Source organism: Lycium barbarum, chromosome 2 (assembly GCF_019175385.1).
Source record: "Lycium barbarum isolate Lr01 chromosome 2, ASM1917538v2, whole genome shotgun sequence".
Taxonomy (NCBI): Eukaryota; Viridiplantae; Streptophyta; class Magnoliopsida; order Solanales; family Solanaceae; genus Lycium; species Lycium barbarum.
In genome coordinates this window covers 106,695,445-106,713,242 of record NC_083338.1, presented here as the reverse complement: position 1 = coordinate 106,713,242, position 17,798 = coordinate 106,695,445, and positions in this window count along the sequence as shown.

The following is a 17,798-nucleotide window of genomic DNA, read 5'->3' as shown; positions in this document are numbered from 1 at the left end:
TTTTCGAGTGTCCGATGGCCATGGAGGTTCAGACTCTGGCCAACAGTTTCGTCTTTCTCGACATCTCGACCCCAGGGAGGATTTTGGCTTGTATAGAGGTGAGATCATCGTTATTGGATCATATCAAGGCTCATCAGTTTGAGGATTCTCAGTTGAGCAAGATCCGAGATAAGGTGTTGAGAGGTGAGGCTAAGGAGGCCGTAATTGATCCTAAGGGCTTTTTGAGGATTAGAGGACGCGTATGCGTTCCTCGTACTGGTGACCTGATTCAGTTGATCTTATATGAGGCCCACAGCTCTCGCTATTCCATTCATCCGGGAGTTACTAATATGTACTGTGACTTGAGACGACACTATTGGTGGTGCCGTATGAAGAGTGATATTGTCACACCCCGACTTTACTAGGGTGTGATGGGCACCCGACCCCCTATCTGGAGCCGAGCGAACCCGCTGACTCTTGTTACGTGTAGAAACTCTTGAATCAATTAAGAAAGAAATACATAGTAAGCTATCCAATTTTTTTTTTCTTTTCATAAGTAAACTCTGACATCATGTAAGACTCGTGACATGAAACATGATAACATATCGGCTGCTGGAGCCGCTTATAGACTGACAACCCAATACCCATTGCTTTGTCTGCAAAGTCTCTGTCACGACCCAACCCCGTGGGCCGCGACCAGTGCCCTAGCTGGGCACCTATACGTACCCGATACCCAAATTAGCATATTATCAGAATAATAATATAGTAATAACATTAATGGATGCTACAGAATTTAGCAGAAGAGCAGACTTGGCACACAGAAACCGATAAGGCTATCATAAAACAAAACATCCCAAACATATGTACAGAACCCACACAGATATATCCACAGACCTCTACAGAACATATCATAATCATAAGACGGGACAGGGCCCTGTCATACCCTGAACAAAGTACATATCCAGATAGCAGTGACAGACTGTACCAAAAGATGGGCTCTGTAGAAGAGAGCGCCCCAAAATAGCAGAAATGGGATCCTAAACGTGCGGATCAGCAAACTTGTCGTCTGTACCTGCGCGGCATGAAAACGCAGCCCCCGAAGAAAGGGGGTCAGTACGAAATATGTACTGAATATGTAAGGCGGAATCACAGAAGTCAAATCATAATGATTACAGAAAATGGGTACAAAATCCAGAGTGTCAAATGCATATTTCCAAATCAGACAGAATGTGTACAGAAACATATGTCATATCATATCCGATCCCTGCCACGGGACTCGGCAGACATAACGTGGTCACCCTCCCGACACTGGTGCCACAATACAGAGGAATCAGAAAAGGGGGCGTGGCCCCGTATCATAAAATGTCATATCAGAATGGCCATAACAGATCAGATCAGAATAGGCGGACATGGCACATCATGCTCCACAGACCCATGTACGCGTATACCTGCCCCCTCACATCGGGACGCGGCGAACAATGCAGAGAATTACGCTTGACAACATATCCTGGCCCGAGCTCAGTGTGGGAAACATTGGGACATCCACGAATGGAGTAGTGAGAGACTAATGCAATTTAAAAATATAATAAATTTTTTCAAAGACTCGATGAAGCGTATCAAAGACAAACAAATCCAATGGGGTCGGACGGAATCATAATAAATGTATTTCGGATATCATAATAAATTACAGAAGTATAACTTTCCCGAAGTCATTCCGAGTGTCAAAATAATTTATAATATTTAACAGAATATTTAAAATAATATTCGTTAAGCGATTAGTAGGGTAATTAAAACATTTCTTTCAAAAATCGCTTAAAAAGGAAGCTTTAACACATTAGGGGCAAAAACGTAAATAGTGGGCCCGCCTCAGAACAAATAAGGCGGCGGGCTCAAATTGTGCCCTCTAAACATATAATATCATCTACGAAGGTTATACAGACATCCTATGACTTTCTGAGTAATTTAGAGCACAATTGCATAATTTCAGAAAAAGCGTATCAAAATGGTTCAATTCTACTGAAGGAAAAACTGAAATTTTGGCTTGCGGATTCCGAGGGCCAAGAGGTCCTTCGAGGCCCGGATCCGACCCTAATACACTAAGGGCATGCCAAGGGAAGAATTGGGTTTGCTTTACATACCTTTCGCGCTCCTTAAGCCTTTCCAAACTCACTTCCCGTTTCGTCGAAAAACTGCAATTGGTCAAGTTTACCAATTGTGAATTATTAATGCCATTATTTCAACTTTAAGCATATTTGGCTACCGAAATTTCGGCAGCACTTCCCCTATACATATGACACCCCGAGAATTCAACTCGGCTATAAATCATCAACAACAACCCAAACGACAACAAAAATATCAACAATGAACATTAAAAACACAAATATCCTTCAACTAGTCATTTTTCTCACAAGTTGACATAATCTTCAATTCAACCCAACTTTCAACTAAGATCAATAATTTCATAATCAACAACCATCATGATCATCACCATATAGTGCTAGAAACATTTCATATCGTTTTCCTTAAGATATACACTCGATATACATGATATGCAATCTTCCGCCAAAATCATAACTTATGCAAAACATCAAATCTTTGGCATACAACTTCATAACAAGTTTCCAACTTCCAAATTCATCAATGGTCATCACAACTAACAACCAAACAACTTCATTTCCTTAATGTCGGAAAAATCATACTAAAATGACATAAGTTTCTACATTCCAATTCAATACAAACTTATATCATTCTAACTTCATTTACATATCAAGCATTACAACAACACTCCAATACTCTAAACAAACTTAATCCATTTAATTCCCAAGTCAAATATACCACACGGCCATATGCTATTTTTCTCCATTCAATCAAATTTATTCCACTTTCATTCTCAACATAAATTCCATCACATTCACAACTAGAATACAACATGAATTCTATACATTTTTGGCTATACAACATGTATATACACGGCCATACATATATACTACATACCCACTTTGCAAACTTCCATTTATTCATACAATCAACACATTTCCATAAACTACAACACAATCAAAACTTCATAACACAAATAAAAGGTAGAAATTCTTACCTTTTCTTCAAGTTTTCTTCACTTGGATATATGATCACTTTAGTGAATTGGATGCTCCCCACTCCAAACCAACTATACCAAGTTACAAAGGAACCTTGACTTAGTAGGAAAACAACAAGAAATAAATTTTTGGAACAATATTTTTGATGGCTATTTTTCCATGCTCCACCCGAAACCCTCTATCTCTTTTGCTCTTGTTCTTGATTTTTTTTTCTAAGTCTCTTAATGCCTTAAGTCTTCTAATGTCTATCATTTAAAGACTTGGTCACATGACCAAGCACATGACCAAGTAATGGGCTTGGATCATGGCCTTAAGTTAATTGATTCACATGGAAATTTAATACAAATTTTTGGGCTTGGGCCAAGGCCATCATGGCCGGCCACCCCTAATCTTTTGGGCCTCAATTTGCTTCTTATTTTACAAGCCCAATAACTTGTGGATCGCATTTTGTAATTCCCGAAACTAATTTCTAAAATTCCAAAATTACCCTTAGCCTTGTCCCACACTTTCATGACTCTATTCTTTCATGCATAACTCTTATGTTCAACAAAATATCAAATTGATCTTATATCTCAAGAATCCAATATAATTCAAGTCTTTCCAAATGTGTGAAAACACGGGTCATAACAGTCTCTAACATAGAACAAAACATCATAGCATATACTTGGACTTGGCAATTCTCCGGGACAAATGGAGTTCGCCATCTCCGCTGGAACATCTTCAGTAAGGTCTTCTAATCATATGGGAGTACCTGCGCGGCATGAAACGCAGCCCCCCGAAGAAGAGGGGTCAGTACGAGTAATGTACTGAGTATGCAAGGCACTAATAATAATATACGGAAGATGTAGAACAAGGTTAATAACATAAAAGAGACATAGCGCATGTCATGAGGTGGAAAGTTAACCTGTACATATAAATGCCCTTTGGCGGATACCATGTATTCTTAGCTTCCCTTTGGAAATCTTTTCTTGTTCGTATATATATATATATATATAGAACTTGTCATATTGCCGAGGCGTCGGCAGCCGATCCATTTAACCATAAATATACACATCCCGCGCCCGGGACGATGTCATGTCATGTAATGCCAACTGATCAGGTGGATATGCGTATATAACGCTCTGCCCTTATCTCCATCTTCCCCGTATACATATGCATATATCATGTACGTATATCAACGTCTATAGCGCTCTGGCTCTTTCATCATATACATATACGTGTATCATGTGCATATATCAGCGTCTATAGCGCTCTGGATCTTTTATCATATCCATATATGTGTGTCATGTACATATTTTATAAATATATATACATATCTTACATACATTTACATGTCTCATATGCATTTACATATCTTATGTACATATGTCACATAGGCACGCAGGAGAGCCCAAAGAAGAATCATGTAGCCATCGGAGTGACGTAACGTCGGTGACCTCCGATTATATTATGGAACAATCGTGGTCGCTTTGTCTCTCCTTGAAGGAACAAGTATTATAAGGCGAGACTACCAACGGAGAATAGTATCAAAAGTAAACATAGAATGGAATCATGGCACCATATACGTCAACTCATAGGCTTGGGAATCCTTAGGAAATAGTGTCATAGCTAGGAAGTAGAAATAAGGTTCAAGAACTAGCTTATTACTTTCATGCTCACATTGAATCCTTAGCCTACAAATCTTAGCCGTAGCATCGTTCCGGTCGTACTTATCATAGGCATATTCTCTTGTCTAACATCGTCGTCATCATCTTCATCATTGAAGTGTTCTCGTTAGAGTAGTTATAGTACTTATCATTTAGTACGAAATCGGGATCAAAGGTCCCCTTTGGATTCAACCTCAAGTAAGTCAAGCAGAACTATAAGGAAAATCCGAGAGCAACGGGCCCACCTCGGCCCGAATGAGGTAGCGTATACGATTTGCATATGTTACATGTCATGGCGTTACTTGTAAGGGTTTTAGGGTAGTCGGGTCCCATTTATACAAGTTCTAGGGGTTTAGGGGGTCTTTCCAACGTTTCGCGCACTTTCTAGTTCAATTCTACTGAAGGAAAAAGAGAAAACTTTAGGCGCGGATTCCGGAGGGTAGGGTTATTCCCGAGGCTCACATCCAACATATTCTGTCTAAGACATGCCATAGAAAGAAGAGTGAAGCCTTACATACCTTTTCTGCTTCTTATGCGACTCCAAATTCACGTTCCAAATCCGCCAAAATCTACAAATTGGTCATGTTTACCAAAACTTAATTAGAGCATTTAGAAGTTGATTCTTCAAAGTAACATTTGTCTGCCGAAATTTCGGCAGCATTTCCCTTGTAAATACATCGTCCGCAAGAATCTATCTTGGCCAATTTCAATCAACAACAATCGGGGAATTCAACCCGGCCAAACTATCAACACAATGCCAACAATCATACCAACAATTTCCATAACCAACCCAAGGTACATTCTAACAATTTAATCAACATACTACTTCCTTCAAGATCTTTTAACTCCAATAAGAACAATAACAACTTAATAATTTACACATTAATAACATCATACTAACAACATTATATTCTATTCATGCAAGAACATCACATTCCATTTACATAAACTTCCACAACAAGCCTCCAACTACTACAACTTCACTAAACTCATTAGGCTTCTATTTGCAACATAAAATCCATAACACAACAATCAAACTACTAAATAAAACTTGCTCACCATTCTTTCATAATTCATCAATATACACGGCCATATGTACCATATACCACTCACGGCCACAACAAACACATACATATTTTCATAAACTTTCATCCTTTTTCATGCATTACATCAACAACAAACATACTACACAAAATTAATTCAATCTCTATTTCTACACCAACATATTCGACCACATGCATATTTACATATTCATCATGCAAACTTCCATCTTTCCATAATTTCTATTCCTTTCTACATCCCACAACATAGACAAAGTCTTAATAACATGTAAAAAAGGATGAAATCTCACCTTTTCTCTTTAACTCCTTCACTTGACTAGAATGCGGAAACGACGAAACGGGTGACTTTTCTTCCGAAAAAATTATGCCACGTTGTAGAGGACCCTTGAATTAGTATGAATACCACAAGAAAATAATTTTTGGGACAAGATTTCTCATGGCCAATTTCCTCCATGGTTGGCCGAAACCCTCTCTCTATCTCTTTTTTTTTTTTTTTGTTCTTCCTTTTTTTTTTTGTCTTGAATTGGAAGATAATCCCATTATATATATATACCCAAGCATGTGAGGTGCACATGCCCCTCTCTAGAAAATTCTTGCTTTTTCTTGAAATTAAAAGAAGATTACTAATGTCTTCTTAAGAAGCTTTGGCCCCTACCTTTTTAAAATTTACAAATAGCTCCCATTACTTATGAAATGGCCACATGCTCCTTTCTTTATTTCCTAGAGAATTGTTCTCTTTTTCTTGAATTTTTCTTAAAGAATTAAAAGATGACTCATTGTCTTACCATGTACACTTTGGTCCATATATTTCCATCACATGGCCAATATGCCCTTTTTGGAACCTTCATGATCTCCTTTTTATAAAGTTCCCATTTTTCCCCTCGACTTTCCTCAATATTGCCATTCCGCCCCTAGCCTTTCACATTATTTCCGCGGCTCCTTTTTGTGAATTTCTCTTCTTATCCTTAACCCTTCTCAATCTCTCCATACTACCAATATTCATAAATAATATTCATAATCGACTTGCATACAACAATAAGTTTTGAAAATGGTCTCGCCCTTAACTTTCCACGACGACCTTGAAATATCCAAACGCACAAAGTACGGGCTATAACATCCTCCCCCCCTTTAGAACATTCTTCCTCGAATGTTCAACTGATCTTGTGGGGTCTGTTAGCACTTCGGGAGGGGGTTACTTTATAGTTGCCCTTTTCTCCATGTCCGTTCCATATCCTTTACCTTATTTTTCCTTATAATCGAACTCCTTGACTTTTCATGAGTCACTGCTCTATGTCATAGGTTTGTCTAACTCACTGTGTCACCTCGTTATCCTTGTTCCTTCCGGGTCCTTCCTTTTCTATTATTGTCTCGTCACCGCACCTTAACGAGAGCCATGTCTTAGTACACCATCCTTACTTAACGATTCAATGTAGCCGTAGGCTATTTCTTTATTCTCAGGTCTATCTCTCAGTATACTCATTGTTATTTCGCTTCTACTCTTCTCCCAAGTATTCTTGCGACACGCCGACCTATTTTAAACTCTGATTCCAAGCTAATAGATTTCCTTTTCAGACACTTGATAGTGTTTGCAATTCCTTTTTAGGTCTAATATAATATGGCCTCCCCCCCCCCCCCCCTTTAGGGGGCTCCTTATGTGCTAATCGTCTTCGAGTACCTTCCTTCTCTTGCTATTTCTTCATATGGGTTCTAAAGCTCGTGAACTATTCCTTTGGCCCTTCTTATTGGAATCGGTCCTCAGACTCCACATTTTTCCCGTTTGATCTATATTGCCGCACTCTATCCCTTCCCACACCTATCTTTTTAAATTTTGGCCCAAGTAGTCTCGTGTCTTGTCGATAGCTCCTCTCGGGGTTTCCCCTCACTAGATTTTCCTACTTTTCTTTCACTGCGATTTCTTATCGTTCACCCTTGCGTGATCAATGCCCCTTTTTCCGTAGCTCCAGTCGCTGGGACTCACATGTCCCCCGATACAATCATATATGGGATACGCTACACCTTTATATATTTGTATATAGATTTACTACCTACTAGCCCACAAAATACTTCCAAACGCTGTTCAAGCTTAGCCTAATTCCAAGGCTGTGATGCCTTTTCTGTCTCTTCACCGAGCTAGTCTGCCTCGCCCTACGCGCCTTCTTATAGCCTCCAACCATTCTGTATATCCTTGTTTTCCTTAGGATACCCTAGCTTTTCATTCGTCTCTTATGTCTCAATATATAGAATTTCTTGCCAACTTCCCAGGGGGTCACCCATCATGAAATTGCTCCCACTTGAGCACGCTTAACCCAAAAACTTTACTGAAATTCGGTGTCTTAATGCTGATATTTCGCGTCCGCTCCCTCACATGACCTTTATTACATGTTCTGGAGCAAGTTGAAGTCTTACAGATTCTGAAGCATTCTCGTAACACGTCCTTGCCTTTAAAATTACCGTTTTACCCTTCTTGACCCCCAACCTTCACTTTTCGTTCGCGTGCATAGCTATCCTTCGTCCTGGAGTCTCAAATTCCCGATCGTGGTGACACACCCAAATCCATAACCTTTCTGAACCAACGGATTTCACTTATTACCTATTCACAGTATTTCTTTCCCATACTTCTTCCTGTGGGGCGTACCCGTTCTGGCAGAACCTTATTTACTATTCCTATTATTCAAAACCTGTATGCGGCCAATGTCATCAAGGCCTCACAGAACGTACGACTATATGGCACATCCCCGCCATCCAATACTTCCAGTTCAGGTAACAGAACAATTACGTTGGGACTTACCCTTATAAGCTTCCGCAGCCTTGCTCGTTTTCTTTCGTCATACATATAGCTCATATAGGGAAATCTTATTCCTTATGGCTTGGCTCTATCGCACGATCTAAGACAGAAATAAGGTCAATATTTCCTAGATGCCCCGCAGCCTCCTGTTTATAAATGTGGCCGGCTTCACACCCACAAACAGGACTCTACTGGACACGACTTTTCAGACAACCCTTAGACCGACCTGCTCTGATACCACTTTGTCACACCCCGACTTTACTAGGGTGTGATGGGCACCCGACCCCCTATCTGGAGCCGAGCGAACCCGCTGACTCTTGTTACGTGTAGAAACTCTTGAATCAATTAAGAAAGAAATACATAGTAAGCTCTCCAATTTTTTTTTTTTCATAAGTAAACTCTGACATCATGTAAGACTCGTGACATGAAACATGATAACATATCGGCTGCTGGAGCCGCTTACAGACTGACAACCGAATACCCATTGCTTTGTCTACAAAGTCTCTAACATAGAACAAAACATCATAGCATATACTTGGACTTGGCAATTCTCCGGGACAAATGGAGTTCGCCATCTCCGCTGGAACATCTTCAGTAAGGTCTTCTAATCATCTGGGAGTACCTGCGCGGCATGAAACGCAGCCCCCTCCCGAAGAAGAGGGGTCAGTACGAGTAATGTACTGAGTATGCAAGGCACTAAAAATAACATACGGAAGATGTAGAACAAGGATAATAACATAAAAGAGACATAGCGCATGTCATGAGGTGGAAAGTTAACCTGTACATATAAATGCCCTTTGGCGGATACCATGTATTCTTAGCTTCCCTTTGGAAATCTTTTCTTGTTCGTATATATATATATATATATATATATATAAATAGAACTTGTCATATTGCCGAGGCGTCGGCAGCCGATCCATTTAACCATAAATATACACATCCCGCATCCGGGCATCCCGCGTCCGGGACGATGTCATGTCATGTAATGCCAACTGATCAGGTGGATATGCGTATATAACGCTCTGCCCTTATCTCCATCTTCCCCGTATACATATGCATATATCATGTACGTATATCAACGTCTATAGCGCTCTGGCTCTTTCATCATATACATATACGTGTATCATGTGCATATATCAGCGTCTATAGCGCTCTGGATATTTTATCATATACATATATGTGTGTCATGTACATATTTTATAAATATATATACATATCATACATACATTTACATGTCTCACATGCATTTACATATCTTATATACATATGTCACATAGGCACGCAGAATAGTATCAAAAGTAAACATAGAATGGAATCATGGCACCATAGGCTTGGGAATCCTTAGGAAATAGTGTCATAGCTAGGAAGTAGAAATAAGGTTCAAGAACTAGCTTATTACTTTCATGCTCACATTGAATCCTTAGCCTAGAAATCTTAGCCGTAGCATCGTTCCGGTCGTACTTATCATAGGCATATTCTCTTGTCTAACATCGTCGTTATCATCGTCATCATTGAAGTGTTCTCGTTAGAGTAGTTATAGTACTTATCATTTAGTACGAAATCGGGATCAAAGGTCCCCTTTGGATTCAACCTCAAGTAAGTCAAGCAGAACTATAAGGAAAATCCGAGAGCAACGGGCCCACCTCGGCCCGAATGAGGTAGCGTATACGATTTGCATATGTTACATGTCATGGCGTTACTTGTAAGGGTTTTAGGGTAGTCGGGTCCCATTTATACAAGTTCTAGGGGTTTAGGGGGTCTTTCCAACGTTTCGCGCACTTTCTAGTTCAATTCTACTGAAGGAAAAAGAGAAAACTTTAGGCGCGGATTCCGGAGGGTAGGGTTATTCCCGAGGCTCACATCCAACATATTCTGTCTAAGACATGCCATAGAAAGAAGAGTGAAGCCTTACATACCTTTTCTGCTTCTTATGCGACTCCAAATTCACGTTCCAAATCCGCCAAAATCTACAAATTGGTCATGTTTACCAAAACTTAATTAGAGCATTTAGAAGTTGATTCTTCAAAGTAACATTTGTCTGCCGAAATTTCGGCAGCATTTCCCTTGTAAATATATCGTCCGCAAGAATCTATCTTGGCCAATTTCAATCAACAACAATCGGGGAATTCAACCTGGCCAAACTATCAACACAATGCCAACAATCATACCAACAATTTCCATAACCAACCCAAGGTACATTCTAACAATTTAATCAACATACTACTTCCTTCAAGATCTTTTAACTCCAATAAGAACAATAACAACTTAATAATTTACACATTAATAACATCATACTAACAACATTATATTCTATTCATGCAAGAACATCACATTCCATTTACATAAACTTCCACAACAAGCCTCCAACTACTACAACTTCACTAAACTCATTAGGCTTCTATTTGCAACATAAAATCCATAACACAACAATCAAACTACTAAATAAAACTTGCTCACCATTCTTTCATAATTCATCAATATACACGGCCATATGTACCATATACCACTCACGGCCACAACAAACACATACATATTTTCATAAACTTTCATCCTTTTTCATGCATTACATCAACAACCAACATACTACACAAAATTAATTCAATCTCTATTTCTACACCAACATATTCGACCACATGCATATTTACATATTCATCATGCAAACTTCCATCTTTCCATAATTTCTATTCCTTTCTACATCCCACAACATAGACAAAGTCTTAATAACATGTAAACGCTGTTCAAGCTTAGCCTAATTCCAAGGCTGTGATGCCTTTTCTGTCTCTTCACCGAGCTAGTCTGCCTCGCCCTACGCGCCTTCTTATAGCCTCCAACCATTCTGTATATCCTTTTTTTCCTTAGGATACCCTAGCTTTTCATTCGTCTCTTATGTCTCAATATATAGAATTTCTTGCCAACTTCCCAGGGGGTCACCCATCATGAAATTGCTCCCACTTGAGCACGCTTAACCCAAAAACTTTACTGAAATTCGGTGTCTTAATGCTGATATTTCGCGTCCGCTCCCTCACATGACCTTTATTACATGTTCTGGAGCAAGTTGAAGTCTTACAGATTCTGAAGCATTCTCGTAACACGTCCTTGCCTTTAAAATTACCGTTTTACCCTTCTTGACCCCCAACCTTCACTTTTCGTTCGCGTGCATAGCTATCCTTCGTCCTGGAGTCCCAAATTCCCGATGGTGGTGACACACCCAAATCCATAACCTTTCTGAACCAACGGATTTCACTTATTACCTATTCACAGTATTTCTTTCCCATACTTCTTCCTGTGGGGCGTACCCGTTCTGGCAGAACCTTATTTACTGTTCCTATTATTCAAAACCTGTATGCGGCCAATGTCATCAAGGCCTCACAGAACGTACGACTATATGGCACATCCCCGCCATCCAATACTTCCAGTTCAGGTAACAGAACAATTACGTTGGGACTTACCCTTATAAGCTTCCGCAGCCTTGCTCGTTTTCTTTCGTCATACATATAGCTCATATAGGGAAATCTTATTCCTTATGGCTTGGCTCTATCGCACGATCTAAGACAGAAATAAGGTCAATATTTTCTAGATGCCCCGCAGCCTCCTGTTTATAAATGTGGCCGGCTTCACACCCACAAACAGGACTCTACTGGACACGACTTTTCAGACAACCCTTAGACCGACCTGCTCTGATACCACTTTGTCACACCCCGACTTTACTAGGGTGTGATGGGCACCCGACCCCCTATCTGGAGCCGAGCGAACCCGCTGACTCTTGTTACGTGTAGAAACTCTTGAATCAATTAAGAAAGAAATACATAGTAAGCTCTCCAATTTTTTTTTCTTTTCATAAGTAAACTCTGACATCATGTAAGACTCGTGACATGAAACATGATAACATATCGGCTGCTGGAGCCGCTTACAGACTGACAACCCAATACCCATTGCTTTGTCTACAAAGTCTCTAACATAGAACAAAACATCATAGCATATACTTGGACTTGGCAATTCTCCGGGACAAATGGAGTTCGCCATCTCCGCTGGAACATCTTCAGTAAGGTCTTCTAATCATCTGGGAGTACCTGCGCGGCATGAAACGCAGCCCCCTCCCGAAGAAGAGGGGTCAGTACGAGTAATGTACTGAGTATGCAAGGCACTAAAAATAACATACGGAAGATGTAGAACAAGGATAATAACATAAAAGAGACATAGCGCATGTCATGAGGTGGAAAGTTAACCTGTACATATAAATGCCCTTTGGCGGATACCATGTATTCTTAGCTTCCCTTTGGAAATCTTTTCTTGTTCGTATATATATATATATATATATATATATATATATATATATATATATATATATATATATATATATAAATAGAACTTGTCATATTGCCGAGGCGTCGGCAGCCGATCCATTTAACCATAAATATACACATCCCGCATCCGGGCATCCCGCGTCCGGGACGATGTCATGTCATGTAATGCCAACTGATCAGGTGGATATGCGTATATAACGCTCTGCCCTTATCTCCATCTTCCCCGTATACATATGCATATATCATGTACGTATATCAACGTCTATAGCGCTCTGGCTCTTTCATCATATACATATACGTGTATCATGTGCATATATCAGCGTCTATAGCGCTCTGGATATTTTATCATATACATATATGTGTGTCATGTACATATTTTATAAATATATATACATATCATACATACATTTACATGTCTCACATGCATTTACATATCTTATATACATATGTCACATAGGCACGCAGAATAGTATCAAAAGTAAACATAGAATGGAATCATGGCACCATAGGCTTGGGAATCCTTAGGAAATAGTGTCATAGCTAGGAAGTAGAAATAAGGTTCAAGAACTAGCTTATTACTTTCATGCTCACATTGAATCCTTAGCCTAGAAATCTTAGCCGTAGCATCGTTCCGGTCGTACTTATCATAGGCATATTCTCTTGTCTAACATCGTCGTTATCATCGTCATCATTGAAGTGTTCTCGTTAGAGTAGTTATAGTACTTATCATTTAGTACGAAATCGGGATCAAAGGTCCCCTTTGGATTCAACCTCAAGTAAGTCAAGCAGAACTATAAGGAAAATCCGAGAGCAACGGGCCCACCTCGGCCCGAATGAGGTAGCGTATACGATTTGCATATGTTACATGTCATGGCGTTACTTGTAAGGGTTTTAGGGTAGTCGGGTCCCATTTATACAAGTTCTAGGGGTTTAGGGGGTCTTTCCAACGTTTCGCGCACTTTCTAGTTCAATTCTACTGAAGGAAAAAGAGAAAACTTTAGGCGCGGATTCCGGAGGGTAGGGTTATTCCCGAGGCTCACATCCAACATATTCTGTCTAAGACATGCCATATAAAGAAGAGTGAAGCCTTACATACCTTTTCTGCTTCTTATGCGACTCCAAATTCACGTTCCAAATCCGCCAAAATCTACAAATTGGTCATGTTTACCAAAACTTAATTAGAGCATTTAGAAGTTGATTCTTCAAAGTAACATTTGTCTGCCGAAATTTCGGCAGCATTTCCCTTGTAAATACATCGTCCACAAGAATCTATCTTGGCCAATTTCAATCAACAACAATCGGGGAATTCAACCCGGCCAAACTATCAACACAATGCCAACAATCATACCAACAATTTCCATAACCAACCCAAGGTACATTCTAACAATTTAATCAACATACTACTTCCTTCAAGATCTTTTAACTCCAATAAGAACAATAACAACTTAATAATTTACACATTAATAACATCATACTAACAACATTATATTCTATTCATGCAAGAACATCACATTCCATTTACATAAACTTCCACAACAAGCCTCCAACTACTACAACTTCACTAAACTCATTAGGCTTCTATTTGCAACATAAAATCCATAACACAACAATCAAACTACTAAATAAAACTTGCTCACCATTCTTTCATAATTCATCAATATACACGGCCATATGTACCATATACCACTCACGGCCACAACAAACACATACATATTTTCATAAACTTTCATCCTTTTTCATGCATTACATCAACAACAAACATACTACACAAAATTAATTCAATCTCTATTTCTACACCAACATATTCGACCACATGCATATTTACATATTCATCATGCAAACTTCCATCTTTCCATAATTTCTATTCCTTTCTACATCCCACAACATAGACAAAGTCTTAATAACATGTAAAAAAGGATGAAATCTCACCTTTTCTCTTTAACTCCTTCACTTGACTAGAATGCGGAAACGACGAAACGGGTGACTTTTCTTCCGAAAAAATTATGCCACGTTGTAGAGGACCCTTGAATTAGTATGAATACCACAAGAAAATAATTTTTGGGACAAGATTTCTCATGGCCAATTTCCTCCATGGTTGGCCGAAACCCTCTCTCTATCTCTTTTTTTTTTTTTTTGTTCTTCCTTTTTTTTTTTGTCTTGAATTGGAAGATAATCCCATTATATATATATACCCAAGCATGTGAGGTGCACATGCCCCTCTCTAGAAAATTCTTGCTTTTTCTTGAAATTAAAAGAAGATTACTAATGTCTTCTTAAGAAGCTTTGGCCCCTACATTTTTAAAATTTACAAATAGCTCCCATTACTTATGAAATGGCCACATGCTCCTTTCTTTATTTCCTAGAGAATTGTTCTCTTTTTCTTGAATTTTTCTTAAAGAATTAAAAGATGACTCATTGTCTTACCATGTACACTTTGGTCCATATATTTCCATCACATGGCCAATATGCCCTTTTTGGAACCTTCATGATCTCCTTTTTATAAAGTTCCCATTTTTCCCCTCGACTTTCCTCAATATTGCCATTCCGCCCCTAGCCTTTCACATTATTTCCGCGGCTCCTTTTTGTGAATTTCTCTTCTTATCCTTAACCCTTCTCAATCTCTCCATACTACCAATATTCATAAATAATATTCATAATCGACTTGCATACAACAATAAGTTTTGAAAATGGTCTCGCCCTTAACTTTCCACGACGACCTTGAAATATCCAAACGCACAAAGTACGGGCTATAACATCCTCCCCCCCTTTAGAACATTCTTCCTCGAATGTTCAACTGATCTTGTGGGGTCTGTTAGCACTTCGGGAGGGGGTTACTTTATAGTTGCCCTTTTCTCCATGTCCGTTCCATATCCTTTACCTTATTTTTCCTTATAATCGAACTCCTTGACTTTTCATGAGTCACTGCTCTATGTCATAGGTTTGTCTAACTCACTGTGTCACCTCGTTATCCTTGTTCCTTCCGGGTCCTTCCTTTTCTATTATTGTCTCGTCACCGCACCTTAACGAGAGCCATGTCTTAGTACACCATCCTTACTTAACGATTCAATGTAGCCGTAGGCTATTTCTTTATTCTCAGGTCTATCTCTCAGTATACTCATTGTTATTTCGCTTCTACTCTTCTCCCAAGTATTCTTGCGACACGCCGACCTATTTTAAACTCTGATTCCAAGCTAATAGATTTCCTTTTCAGACACTTGATAGTGTTTGCAATTCCTTTTTAGGTCTAATATAATATGGCCTCCCCCCCCCCCCCCCTTTAGGGGGCTCCTTATGTGCTAATCGTCTTCGAGTACCTTCCTTCTCTTGCTATTTCTTCATATGGGTTCTAAAGCTCGTGAACTATTCCTTTGGCCCTTCTTATTGGAATCGGTCCTCAGACTCCACATTTTTCCCGTATGATCTATATTGCCGCACTCTATCCCTTCCCACACCTATATTTTTAAATTTTGGCCCAAGTAGTCTCGTGTCTTGTCGATAGCTCCTCTCGGGGTTTCCCCTCACTAGATTTTCCTACTTTTCTTTCACTGCGATTTCTTATCGTTCACCCTTGCGTGATCAATGCCCCTTTTTCCGTAGCTCCAGTCGCTGGGACTCACATGTCCCCCGATACAATCATATATGGGATACGCTACACCTTTATATATTTGTATATAGATTTACTACCTACTAGCCCACAAAATACTTCCAAACGCTGTTCAAGCTTAGCCTAATTCCAAGGCTGTGATGCCTTTTCTGTCTCTTCACCGAGCTAGTGTGCCTCGCCCTACGCGCCTTCTTATAGCCTCCAACCATTCTGTATATCCTTGTTTTCCTTAGGATACCCTAGCTTTTCATTCGTCTCTTATGTCTCAATATATAGAATTTCTTGCCAACTTCCCAGGGGGTCACCCATCATGAAATTGCTCCCACTTGAGCACGCTTAACCCAAAAACTTTACTGAAATTCGGTGTCTTAATGCTGATATTTTCGCGTCCGCTCCCTCACATGACCTTTATTACATGTTCTGGAGCAAGTTGAAGTCTTACAGATTCTGAAGCATTCTCGTAACACGTCCTTGCCTTTAAAATTACCGTTTTACCCTTCTTGACCCCCAACCTTCACTTTTCGTTCGCGTGCATAGCTATCCTTCGTCCTGGAGTCCCAAATTCCCGATGGTGGTGACACACCCAAATCCATAACCTTTCTGAACCAACGGATTTCACTTATTACCTATTCACAGTATTTCTTTCCCATACTTCTTCCTGTGGGGCGTACCCGTTCTGGCAGAACCTTATTTACTGTTCCTATTATTCAAAACCTGTATGCGGCCAATGTCATCAAGGCCTCACAGAACGTACGACTATATGGCACATCCCCGCCATCCAATACTTCCAGTTCAGGTAACAGAACAATTACGTTGGGACTTACCCTTATAAGCTTCCGCAGCCTTGCTCGTTTTCTTTCGTCATACATATAGCTCATATAGGGAAATCTTATTCCTTATGGCTTGGCTCTATCGCACGATCTAAGACAGAAATAAGGTCAATATTTCCTAGATGCCCCGCAGCCTCCTGTTTATAAATGTGGCCGGCTTCACACCCACAAACAAGACTCTACTGGACACGACTTTTCAGACAACCCTTAGACCGACCTGCTCTGATACCACTTTGTCACACCCCGACTTTACTAGGGTGTGATGGGCACCCGACCCCCTATCTGGAGCCGAGCGAACCCGCTGACTCTTGTTACGTGTAGAAACTCTTGAATCAATTAAGAAAGAAATACATAGTAAGCTCTCCAATTTTTTTTTCTTTTCATAAGTAAACTCTGACATCATGTAAGACTCGTGACATGAAACATGATAACATATCGGTTGCTGGAGCCGCTTACAGACTGACAACGCAATACCCATTGCTTTGTCTACAAAG